Here is a 13,401-nt window from a genome sequence, read left to right as displayed (position 1 = left end):
AGAAAGTGAGACATCCCTGGAATAAAAGTATCAACCCCTACATCATGCTGCTGTCAGAATACATGACTAAAAAACAGCTGACAGATTCACTGTAAGTTACCAGTTTTTCACCTTCAGTGAACACAGAAATAAGCATCTTGGTACACAAGTCAGTACTTAGATAGTACGATCAAAACCTCATTAGAGATTGCCAGGGGGAACACCAGAGAGAACTCCTCAGATCCCACTGCTGCCACCAATTAGTCAGGGAACAACACTCTGCCACGTTCAATCATCAGGATAATTACGCAATTGGATGATGGACGACGCCACAGCTGTTTTCACTACTAGGCCACACACACATCTGATTCTGACGCATGGAATATATATACCCCACTACAGTCACTGCCAACTCAACAATACCAAAAACAATTAGCTGCAACCACCAGTCATTTATACCGGCAAATTGGACACCCATTACAGATTACGTATTGCTATCATATTTTAATAAATAGAACCCAAAAAGTAGGCAGTGTTTATAAAATATATAAAGGTATTACAAAATGGACAAAATAATACAATATAAACAATTTCATAAAACAAAATGGATAAACTGAAGAAATGGACTAAACCTGATGTCACACAGTTGGCTCTTTTTCTTATGAATGGGAGCTCCTTGGTTTTTGGGTGTAACGATACAAAACTACAGTGCTTCTCCCAAGTCTGACAATGATCATAGTTCAGCTTTTGCTTTTATTAACACAAGTCATGCCCACATACCTCCCCTCTGGTGACTAATAACAGGATTGGTCAGAGATGTGGCTAGTTCTTTTAGAAAATTATGGGATCTCCAACTTCCACAATGTCTTCGCCCCTGAAAGTCCAAGGCGGGAGATACTACTGTTTCCTATGATTTTACCTTTATAATAATAATAGCAAATTTTATTTCTATAGCGCCAACATATTCCACAGCACTATACAATTTTAAATGGGATTTGTACAAACAATAAAGACATTACAGAAAAACATATAACTCAGATACCAAGAGGAGTGAGGGCCCTACTTGCAAGCTTACAATCTATGAGGAAATAGGGAAGACAGGAAAGGTAGATGGTAGATTGTGCTTGTATGGTCCAACCATAATATACTAAATAGGGTATGCACATAACACTGCATGTACAGGAATTTCAGGGCCCCATACTGGCAAAATTTTTGGGCCCCCTTGAGACTCCACCCAGGCTCCACCCCAGCTCCGCCTCAGCTCCCCCTCCACACCTCAAAACTTCCACATTCCCACCCTTAACCCTTGGAAAAACTTCACTTCTGCACCACGTCCTCACCAATCACACACTAACAGTTCCCATTGAACACCAGAACACATACATAGACAGCAGCTTTTGTTTTTGCCAAAAGATTTTTTAAGCTGCCACCACAACAAGGAGACTCTTCTGGCCGGGCCTCTAACCTATTAAACATTTGTTAAAATATCCATTACTCTTTTTAGGAGTATTTTTATATATTTTCCTTTAAGGGAATGTGTCACGTACATTTTTTAAAATTACTAATAATATCCCATGCAAGAGAGAAATACTGTCACACCATGGACGGACCACATATTACCACCATATAATGAAAGAATAATGCCACATACAAGGAATACCGCAACACCATGACCAGACCAAATATTACCACCACATAGTAACCAAATAATACCACATTCAGGGACAAATACCATCACACCATGACTAGACCACATATTACCACCACATAGTGACTGAATAATACCACATACAAGGGACAAATACAGCCACACCATGACCAGACCACATATTACCACCACATAGTAACCAAATAATACCACATACAAGGGAGAAATACTTCCACACCTTGACCAGATCACATATTACTACCACATAGTAACCGAATAATACCACATACAAGGAACAAATACCGCCACACCATGACCAGATCACATATTACCACCACATAGTAACCAAATAATACCACATACAAGGAACAAATACCGCCACGCCATGACCAGATCCCATATTACCACCACATAGTAACTGAATAATACCACATACAAGGAACAAATACCGCCGCACCATTATCAGACCACATATTACTACCACATAGTGACCGAATATTACAATACTGATCACTAATAAAAAAACCACAAAACTAAAATTACCATAAGTGCCATTATACATGGGAGCTCTGTATATAGTGTGAGTGTACAGGTAATACAGGGATCACCAGTGACATTATACACAGGAGCTCTGTATATAGTGTATACTGTACAGCTAATACAATAAACATCAGTGATATTACAAACAGGAGCTCTGTATATAGTGTATACTGTACAGGTAATACAATGAACACCAGTGATATTATACACAGGAGCTCCGTACATAGTATATAGTGTCAGTGTACAGGTAATACAGGGATCACCAGTGACATTATACAAGGGAGCTCTATATATAGTGTATAGTTTATAGTGTAAGTGTACTGGTAACACACATCCTTCATCTTCACTTTTCTTTATCATCCAGTGCAGACCACCATCACTTCTTCCAGACAGGACTCGTCTCTGTATAAAATAACACAGTTATCTAGAGCACATTCCCCACTTTTTCCTCTTCTACTCAGCTGAATACAGACGTGAACCCACCATTTATATATCATTAGTTATTATACAACCCACCATTACAAATATAAATTGTACTCTACCACTGCGTCCCCGCTAACTATAAATAGCCACTTTCCTCACCTAATATATAAATTAGTTAGCACCCATACTCTTTCAGTCAATTCAATCAGTCACACTCCTGCAACCTCAATGCCCTCACTCTGTACTTCATCATTAGCAGTACCCCCCTCACGTCATCATTTTCAGTCCCCCTCGCACCCTCACTTCATCATTAGCTGTCCCCCCTCACTTCATCATTTGCAGTCCCCCACCCGCCTCATTCCATCATTTGCAGTCACCCTCCCCCTCACTTCATCATTTGCAGTCCCCCCCACTTTATCATTTGCAGTCCCCCTCCCACTTCATCATTTGCAGTCACCCTCCACCTCATTTCATCATTTGAAGTCCCCCTCCCCCTCACTCCATCATTTGCAGTCCACATCTCTCCATCATTTGCAGTCCCCCTCACTCCATCATTTGCAGCCCCTTGTTCCCCTCTCACTTCATCATTTACAGTTCCTCGTTCCCCCCTCACTCTATCATTTGCAGCTCCCCCCTCAGCACTTTTTTACAGCATGGGGCCCGGTGAGCAGAAGCACAAGAGGTGGGGCCCTGACTGGGCCCGGGCCCCACCTCTGTATTGCTGCTCACCGGTACCATACAGCAGTAAGGGCAGTAATGCCTTGATGGCAGCCCTGCCTGTCATCAGCCAGTATGCGTACAGTACAGGCAAAGAGGGCTGATAAGTGCATTATGTGTGAACAGATACTATGAGGGACCATAATTTTGAAGAAAATTTTGTATATGCAAAATGGGTATAGTTACATACAGTGGGGAAAATAAGTATTTGATACACTGCTGATTTTGAAAGTTTTCCCACCTACAAAGAATGGAGAGGTCTGTAATTTTTATCATAGGTACACTTCAACTGTAAGTGACAGAATCTAAAAATAAAAATCAGAAAATCACATTTTATCGTTTTTAAATAATTTTATTGCATTTTATTGCATGAAATAAGTATTTGATCACCTACTAATCAGGAAACATTCTGGCTCTCACAGACCTGTTAAGCCCCCGTCTCATATAGCGAGATCGATAGCGAGATCGCTGCTGTGTCACGGTTTTGGTGACGCAACAGCAACCTCACCAGCGATGTCGCTATGTGTGACACTTTGCAACGATCAGGCCCCTGCTGTGGGGTCGCTGATCGCTGCAAAGTGTCCTGGACCATTTTTTGGTCATTGCCCTCCTGCTGGTCAGCACACATCGCTGTGTGTGACCAGCGGGAGCAGAGATCAGGCTGGTAACCATGATAAACATCAGGTTACTAGGGGCACACGCGCACCTAGTAACCCGTTGTTTATCATGGTTACGAGCCTGCTAAAGTGAGCGGTAACCGCTCACCGTAGCAGAGTGGTAACCATGATAAACAACAGGTTACTAGGTGCGCGTGTGCCCCTAGTAACCCGATGTTTATCATGGTTACGAGCCTGCTAAAGTGAGCGGTAACCTCCCGCTCACTGTAGCAGAGTGGTAACCATGATAAACAACGGGTTACTAGGTGCGCGTGTGCCCCTAGTAACCCGATGTTTATCATGGTTACGAGCCTGCTAAAGTGAGCGGTAACCTCCCGCTCACTGTAGCAGAGTGGTAACCATGATAAACAACGGGTTACTAGGTGCGCGTGTGCCCCTAGTAACCCGATGTTTATCATGGTTACGAGCCTGCTAAATTGAGCGGTAACCTCCCGCTCACTGTAGCAGAGTGGTAACCATGATAAACAACGGGTTACTAGGTGCGCGTGTGCCCCTAGTAACCCGATGTTTATCATGGTTACCAGCCTGCTCCTGCTTCAGCAGGCTGGTAACCAGGAGCAGGACATCGTGGAAAGATTCTTTCCACGATGTCACTGCTCCCCTGATCGTTGGTGAGCCTGCCTGTTCGACAGCTCACCAGCGACCACATAGCGACGCAGCAACGATCCCTGACAGGTAGTATCGTTGTCGGGATCGTTGCAGCGTCGCTAAGTGTGACGGGGCCTTTAGTTTTTCTTTAAGAAGCCCTCCTACTCTGCACTCATTATCTGTATTTATTGCATTTTTTTATCTCATTACCTGTATAAAAAACACCTATCCACAAACTTAAGCAATCACACTCCAACCTTTCCACCATGGCCAAAACCAAAGAGCTGTCTAAGAACGCCAGGTACAAAATTGTATACCTGCACAAGCCTAGGATAAGCTACAGGACAATAGGCAAGCAGCTTGTTGAGAAGACAATTGTAGGTGCAAATATTAGAAAATGGAAGAAACACAAGATGACTGTCAATCTTCCTCAGTCTGGGGCTCTATGCAAGATATTGCCTGTAGTGGAAGGATGATTCTGAGAACGGTCAGGAATCAGCCCAGATCTACACGGGAGAAGCTGATCAATGACCTGAAGACAGCTGGAACCACAGTCTCAAACATTACCATTAGTAGCACACTATGCTGTCATGGCTTAAAATCCTGGAGGGCATGCAAGGTCCCCCTGATGATGCCAGCACATGTCCAGGCCCATTTAAAATCTGCCAATGACCATCTGGATCATCCAGAGGAGGCATGAGAAACATGGTAGGGGAAACATACTTTGGGGGTGATTTTCTGCAAAGAGGAAAGGAAGACTGCACTGTATTGAAGGGAGGATGGATGGGGTCATGTATCGTAAGATTTTGGCCAACAACCTCCTTCCCTCAGTAAGAGCATTGAAGATGGGTTGTGGCTGGGTCTTCCAGCATGACAAAGACCCGAAACACACAGCCAGGGCAACTAAAGAGTGGCTCCATAAGAAGCATTTCAAGGTCCTGGAGTGGCCTAGCCAGTCCCCATACCTGAACCCAATAGAAAATCTTTGGAGGAAGCTGAAATGCAATGCTGCCCAGCGACAACCCCGAAACCTGAAAGATCTAGGGAAGATTTGTATGGAGGAGTGGGCCAAAATCCCTGCTGCAGTGTGAGCAAACTTGGTCAAGAACTAAAGAAAACGTCTGACCTCTGTAATTGCAAACAAAGGTTTTTGTACCAAATGTTAAGTTCTGTTTTTCTATTGCATCAAATACTTATTTCATGCAATAAAATGCAAATTAGTTATGCAAAAATCATAAAATATGTTTTTCTGGATTTTTTTTTAGATTTTGTCTCTTATAGTTGAAGTGTACCTCCGATAAAAATTACAGACCTCTCCATTCTTTGTAGATGGGAAAACTTGCAAAATTGGCAGTGTATCAACTACTTAATTTACTCACTGTAAGTGACTTTTTAGGGAACTACCTAAGTAGTATAAACTGGTGTTCAACCAGTCACATACAGAAGTTAATTACCAATGATACAAAAAGAAATGAAGTATGTGTAGACAGGGATCAGTAAAATGTATATATTTAAATCATTTTATTATTCAATTAGACTAGAAAAACATTCAAAAGCTAAAAGCAATTAAAAAGCACAACGCTTAAGCATGGTAACAAGCCTCAACATGGTGTTGTTTTGGCCAAACCTCAACAAAAAATGTCACCAGTAAATATAGCTATGCATCCATATATGATACAGTATAATATATCCCATCAATGTTAAAAGTACATGGTCAAATACCAGGTATTTAGAGGTTTTGTTTATTTCTTTTAGCAGCTTGTATTTACATTTAAATGTACTACTACAACTACTGTTTACTATAATTATAGCTATTGATTATATATCTTCTCATGCTTTGGCACCCATTTAAGTGAATGTTTCTACCTTTACTGATTATGTAATTGAGATACTGACATTTATCTTATTTAAGGTTTTTCCAAATATTTATATGCATAAGATTATTTCCTATCTGGTCCAGTTTATTGTTACTTGTTGCAATATTCTAACCAAATACACCCTTTATAGCTAATCAGTAAGATAACTGTCTGTTCTTACATACTCATATTAATCTACTAATAGATACACTGCCATCCTGTGGTTCATTTTGAGTATTACAGTTTGCCAATGTATGAGAGGTTTTTATTTTACATACCCACTGTACATGTTCTGAATAGTATCCAGCTATATAACTTACTAGTATTGCGTATCATTAGGCCTATTGTTTCTAATTCTTTTTCTGGTGTCTGCTTCATATTATATTCTGCTTTTATGTATAGTTAATTTCTAATAAAATTATGTCATTTTAATATATATTGGACATTGTTTTAATTTTTCTTCTTTGTAATTTGATATGTTGTATGAGTTCTGTCCGTTATGAATAAAGATGTTATACTTTTTTTTTCTATACTTATTCTCATCAACTTGAAATCATGCTTTTTATTTTATTATTTTATTTTTTGTACAATCATGTATGTTGATGTCTTCTATCTGGTGATGATGCCTTTTTTTCTACCACGAGATCCATATTCATCTGTACTTTTAAAACAATTGTATCATATATGATCAATAAAGTTTCTGATCTTTTGGATTTTGTTGTTTCCAACTTTTTTGTAGTCATTTTGTCTCTTATGTATTCCTTCTGCCCTATGTGAGTGGGGAACTACTCTACCAGTAACCCCTCAATGATTGCCGTCAAACACGTATTGCCGCAATGTGCTATCTTTGTATCTTCGGTCATCTCACTTTTATAAGAAATACAACAGAAAGCTATAAATGTGAATGCACCTCAAAATGCTAATAAAAATTACAGATCAGCAAGCAAGTAACAAGTTCTCACGTAGCTCTAATTATGGAAAAATAAAAAAAATTTGTTTTATTCTGCAAACAAAACATGTTTTTAAAGGGTGCTCATGTTTTTCAACCAATATATTATAAAAAAAACCTTCAAGTTGCCATATAATTTTTACCATACAATGAACCTCCTAAAAACAAAACTACAAAACAATGGAGGAATTGCTATTTTTTCACCATTCTACCCACTTGATGTTTTCCCCATTTTTTAGTACATCATAAGGCAAAGTGAATGATATTATTCAAAACTAAAACTCGTCCTGCAAACAAACGAGCCTGAATATGGCTTAGTCCATGGAAAATATAAAAAAGATATGGTTTTTGGATCAAGGTGAGGAAAAAGCAAAATAGCAAAAATGAAAAATGTATGGATTTTTAAAGCATAAATAGCATCAAAACCATATAAAAATGCAGTTGGTAAAACAAGGTGTTTATATGTTATGTCCTTCCTTACTTTTCATCTTGGGTTGAAAGATGCCAATATAAGTGATGTGAAACAATTATTGAAGGCTCTGAAAAGAAAAAAGTTTGAGGCAAGTCTTGCTTATGCTACAGTATATATGGCTGCTTGAGAAGCCTTAATGATACGTGCCCATGAGCTCGATGAGCTTTTATCGAGTTTTTGACGCTACGTATTTTTGTTACGGCAAAAATGCAGCATTATACAGTATCAGCAAAGTAGATGGGATTTATAGAAATCTCATGTCCACTGCGCTTCTCTTTTACAGTGCATAAACTGACCTGTGGTGCGTTTTTACAGTCCACAGGACGTCAATTTCTCTTGTGGATACACTAAGTTTTCTGTGCAGATTTTCCACTTAGGCTTGCATTAGGTGCCGAAATTCCGCCGGTAAAAAAACGCACATGTGTCTTTAGTGCTTTTTTGCTGCGCAAATGCATAAAAAATGCATGTAATCTGCAGGTTTAAGTGTGAATATGTTATCCAAACAACAATACGTAGGATAAGTAGTTGGGCAACAACACAGACAAAGGGCGATCACACCAGCATTGCTCTAACACTCTAAAAAATACCATCCAAAGGAAATGGGGATGGTTAAATAATTATAAATCCCAAAAGCCAAGGATTAAATGGCCACCAAAATGAAGCAAGCAGGGGAATAACCCCAAGGATAGTTCCTTATACTGTTTCAATAATATATATTAGGACAATCATCAGGGGCATTGGGAGATAAAGTGTCAAGTGCGTATTTATGCAGGCTGGGAAGGCTGGGAAGGCACAAAGTGCAAATAAAGTAATAGCTGCCTTACCCATATGCTGAAGCAGTGCTAATGAGTCACGCAGCTGCCCCGAAGCACGAGTAAATATAGATAGATATGAGATAGATATATATGATAGATAGTGTGACAACACACTATAAATTCACTAGGCCAGGAGAAATACACTATTATCTTTATGTTGACTTTTGAATTTACACATTTTTCTTTTGTTGGTCAAGAAAGACAGATTATTGTTTTTATAATCCTGGATGTTGACACTTAAGTTGATATTTACTGCAACTTATTGTCTGTTATCTGTGGGGGACAGAGATGCAGGGTCATATAACAATGATGTTTGCTAATATGCTGATTAGATATTGTACCAGGCCAGCTAGTTTGTTGATCTGCAGAGCAAAGGAGGACAATCTTTGCAAATTGATCAAATGCTCAAACACTGAAACATGAGTCCTTGCCATCTTCCCCCCTGACCTGTGAATGATGACCTGAGCCACAGATGTAAATATAAAAAGGAATTTCTATTGTGCTGGAAGTAAAATCAGAGAGACTCTTGAGAATGTGAGTGAATTGTCAGAGCAACAGCTAGGACACATGGCTCCATCAAGAGGGTCACAAATTTGGACTCTACAGGATGCTAGTTTAAGGGAACGTGGCCCTGGCTAGAGGAATACAGACTGCTCCTTTGACTATCACTGACCCTATGGAGACCTTTGAGGGAAGCCAAGATTGTGACCCTCCGGTCACCTGGTCCCATGGATATGTTCGCAGAAGCCAGGTTTGGACCATCTGGTCGCCTGGCCACGTATCACAATGAACTGTCAGCTTCAGTATTGCCACACTTTTACCCTCACCCTGTCTTGTCTGAGTAGTATTATGCTCATGGGCGACCCTCTTGTCTTCACAGATAGATAGATAAATAGATATGATAGATATTAGACAGATATGATATAGATCAGGGGTCTCAAACTCGGCTGGGCATATGGGCCGCACATGGAAAAAATTTGAATTTGGGGGGCCGCATTCTTTGTTCAATGTGACATTTTTAGTGATACCATTTTTTTTGTATACACCTTTTGAACATTTTTGCTGTGTTTATTTTTTTATGGCTTGGGTCGTTATGGATGTGGCGATAATAAACGTGCACTTTTTTGTGTTTACTTTAGTTTACATATAAAACAGCATTTTTAGTGCCCAATATTTTTTCATGCTTTATTTAATTTTTTATTTTTTTTACAATTTTATTTCCCCCAATTGGCCATATACAGTAATATTGTCTTACAATTAGCATCATATAGTAATAATGGAAAACATCTTGTAGTAATGTTCCCCATCCAAGTCCCCATCTTGTACTAATGTGCCCCATCCAGGTCCCCATCCTGTGGCAACGTTCCCCATCCTGGCGCCCATCTTGTACTAATGTGCCTCATCCAGGTCCCCATCTTGGGGCTATGTGCCCCATCCTGTGGCAATGTTCCCCATCCAGGTCCCCATCTTGTGGCTATGTGCCCCATCCAGGTCCCCATGTTGTGGCTCTGGTCCCCATCTTGTGGCTCTGTGCCCCATCCAGGTCCCCATCTTGTGGCTATGTGCCCCATCCAGGTCCACATCTTGAGGCTATGTGCCCCATCCAGGTCCACATCTTGAGGCTCTGTGCCCCATCCAGGTCCCCATCCTGTGGCTATGTGCCCCATCCAGGTCCCCTCTTGTGGCTATGTGCCCCATCCAGGTCCCCTCTTGTGGCTATGTGCCCCCTGTGCTGTTCTTCACACACATAAAATAGAAAAAAAAAAAGATGATTCTCACCTGTCCTCCGTTCCCTCGGCGGCCTTCCTGCAGATGTGGCCCGCAGGCACCACAGAGTCCGACCCCTTGACGATCCCGACCTGGTCCAGGAGGAGCCGCCGACAGCAGCGCTGCATTGCCGCACAGAGACTGTCTCCCAGCACAGCATTTTCAATGTCAGCCGCCGGCCAATCAGAGGCCAGCAGCTGACATCTGCATATGGCAATGACGTCATACTCGCTGCGCCGACACGCAGATATCAGCTGCTGGCCTCTGATTGGCCAGCGGCTGGCATTGGAAATGCAGTGCTGGGAAACAGTCTCTGTGTGGCAATTCAGCGCTGCTGTCGGCGGCTCCTCCTGGACCAAGTCGGGATCGTCAAGGGGTCTGTGCCTGCGGGCCGCATAAAGCAGCCTCAGGGGCCGCATGCGGCCCGCGGGCCGCGTGTTTGAGACCCCTGATATAGATAGATAAATAGATAGAAAGATATGAGATCTATAACTATGAGATAGATATGTGATAGATAGATATTAGATAGATATGAGATAGATAGCTATGAGATGGAGAGATATGAGATACATATATATGAGATAGATAGATAGATAGATAGATAAATAGATAGATGGATAGATAGATAGATAGATAGATAGATAGATAGATAGATAGATAGATAGATAGATAGATAGATAGATAGATAGATAGATAGATATCTGTAAGACATAACCTGGAAAAATTCAACTCCTTGGAAGAGAAAAGTGAGCTGGACTGAACCGGACTAAAAAAAATTTATTAAAAAGGAGGAAATAGAAGATTTAAAGGACAAAAAAATCTTTTGGAAGACAGACAGCAAACAACAGGCAGCACCACGTCTGACATGCAGAGAACTGAGCATCCACAAGTAGGACCATCCTGCAGCCTCACCACAACCCATAGTCTTTCTAGAATTCACACAGCAGGTGCAGTAATAGGGACAAATACAGCAGCTTAGTATTGTGGTATCAGCAGGATAAGGAGTTTGTGCAGGTTGGGGATAGATAGGGATGGGACTGGAAATGTGAGAAGTCAAATGTGTCTATGTTGTAATCTCTGCAGATGAGTGGTGGATGGAAGAAGTCATCATGTCGGTCTTGGCCCGATGGAAAATATGGGAAAAGTGAATGATTCCATCAAAAGAACGTCACCTGTAAGTTACTATATATAACTGTACTGTAATCACTTACATGTTCTGAAGGACTAACATATACCACTATATGGTCGCTATATGTCGGTAATATCAGTGTTGGCTTTTGTGACATGCAGAAGTAGTGCTATTGCTACAAAAGCATCCAGCAACTGTTACAAATAACACAAGCACAGGAGACAGGAAGTGTTGTGCTTCAGAAGCATCCAGCAACTAGAGGGGTTAACACAGTCACAGGAGACAGGGAGTGTTTTAGCAGAGCCCCAGGGGGATTGTGGGGAACGTGTTATTGTAATCTGTCTGAAGCCAAAGAGAAAGGTAGTGTGTTATCTGGATCTGATAGAAGGCAACTGAACAGGATTCAGATCAGGAGAGAAACTAAACACAGGTTAGATAAACTCCCTGAACTAACAGTGCAGAGTATTATCGGTCAGGAAGATAAGGACTGGAAGGAATTGTGAAACAGGGATCATCTCCCTCATCAAACTCTCTCCCCCTCCATCTCCATGCAGGATAAAGAATGCTGTGTACTATTGTGTCCTTGTGAAGGAAAAGCCTGTGGTTTTGTATGCATAGAAGTGTGCTGCTAAGAAATCTAATCTACACTGAATTATGCTACTGAAGAGACTGTAATACTGTGCCTTGTGAAGAAACTACTGCATTGTTACTGGAGCCGGCTGCTCAAGAAACTCAGACTGTACTGTAATGAAGATTGTTGCTGTAATATCCCTGAATTGCACTGGCTGTGCTTCAGATTAAATTCCACTGTTAAACTGTTTAAAAAGACTCTTGTCAGATGTGTCTGGTCAGCAATTGAATCTCTCGTGTGCCTAAGAGAAGCTGCAGCCTATGGTTGCCTTGAGTAACGGTTCCCCCAGGATTCCAAAGAATTCATGAAATCCGTCTCAACCTATCTGAACCTAGCGAAGTGCGTGTAACACTTTTGTATAGAAATTTATTTTCAGTAACTGCCTGGTCATCTGCTGAGGTTCCACTATACGCATTATTATGGTGCACCATCATTGTTGTAATCAGAGTTACCTGGTTTGGGGCCCACTCAGATATTTTGCCCCCCTCCCCATCCGAGCTGAACCCCTAGAAATGCCTCTCGTGGGGAGTTATGTAGACTGCCTCTGAACGTATGAGAATTTTGTGGAGCTGGTTAAAAGGGTTATCCAGGAATAATAATTTTTTTCTACTATGGGTCTAAGCACAGTACTAACAGGCAGGTAGTTGCTAACTACCTGCCTGTTGTGCCCGGCGTCGATCTCTGCTTGCACAGAGCAGTCACTGACTGCTCCTGCCAGCTATTCTGCAGATTCTGCTGATGTCACATTGACAGAGCAGCATTATCTCTTCTGCTTTGCTCTGATGACAGGGCTTGACTGCTAACGTCAGACTGATTGACAGCCGACTCCTTGCTACATAACTGTGGGAAGCAGTCTGTCAATCAGATAACACCCCCCAACAAAAGAGCAGCCCAGAAGAAGTAGACCGGTCCATGACTGCTCTGAGCCAGCGCTAGGTAGAACAATATAATTAAGTTACGCTCACCATATTGGCAAATGACTGACGTGGTCATATTATAGACAACAACTTTCAAAATCACACAAAAAATATAACCACAGAACCAAAAGCTTTTAGTGTGTTTTCATTTTATTGTCTATTCCTTAATAAAGGTTTATATATAGTTGATTTACTACTTTTATTGGCTCTGTGGTTATATTTTTTTTGTGTGATTTGGAAAGCCAGGTAGAACAAGTAGGTGGTTAAAAAAATAGTCCAAGAAAATACTTTTA

This window comes from Phyllobates terribilis, unplaced genomic scaffold (genome assembly GCF_046119375.1).
Source record: "Phyllobates terribilis strain yellow unplaced genomic scaffold, ASM4611937v1 Scaffold_11__3_contigs__length_659146591, whole genome shotgun sequence".
Lineage (NCBI taxonomy): Eukaryota > Metazoa > Chordata > Amphibia > Anura > Dendrobatidae > Phyllobates > Phyllobates terribilis.
Note: the sequence above shows the minus strand (reverse complement) of the source record.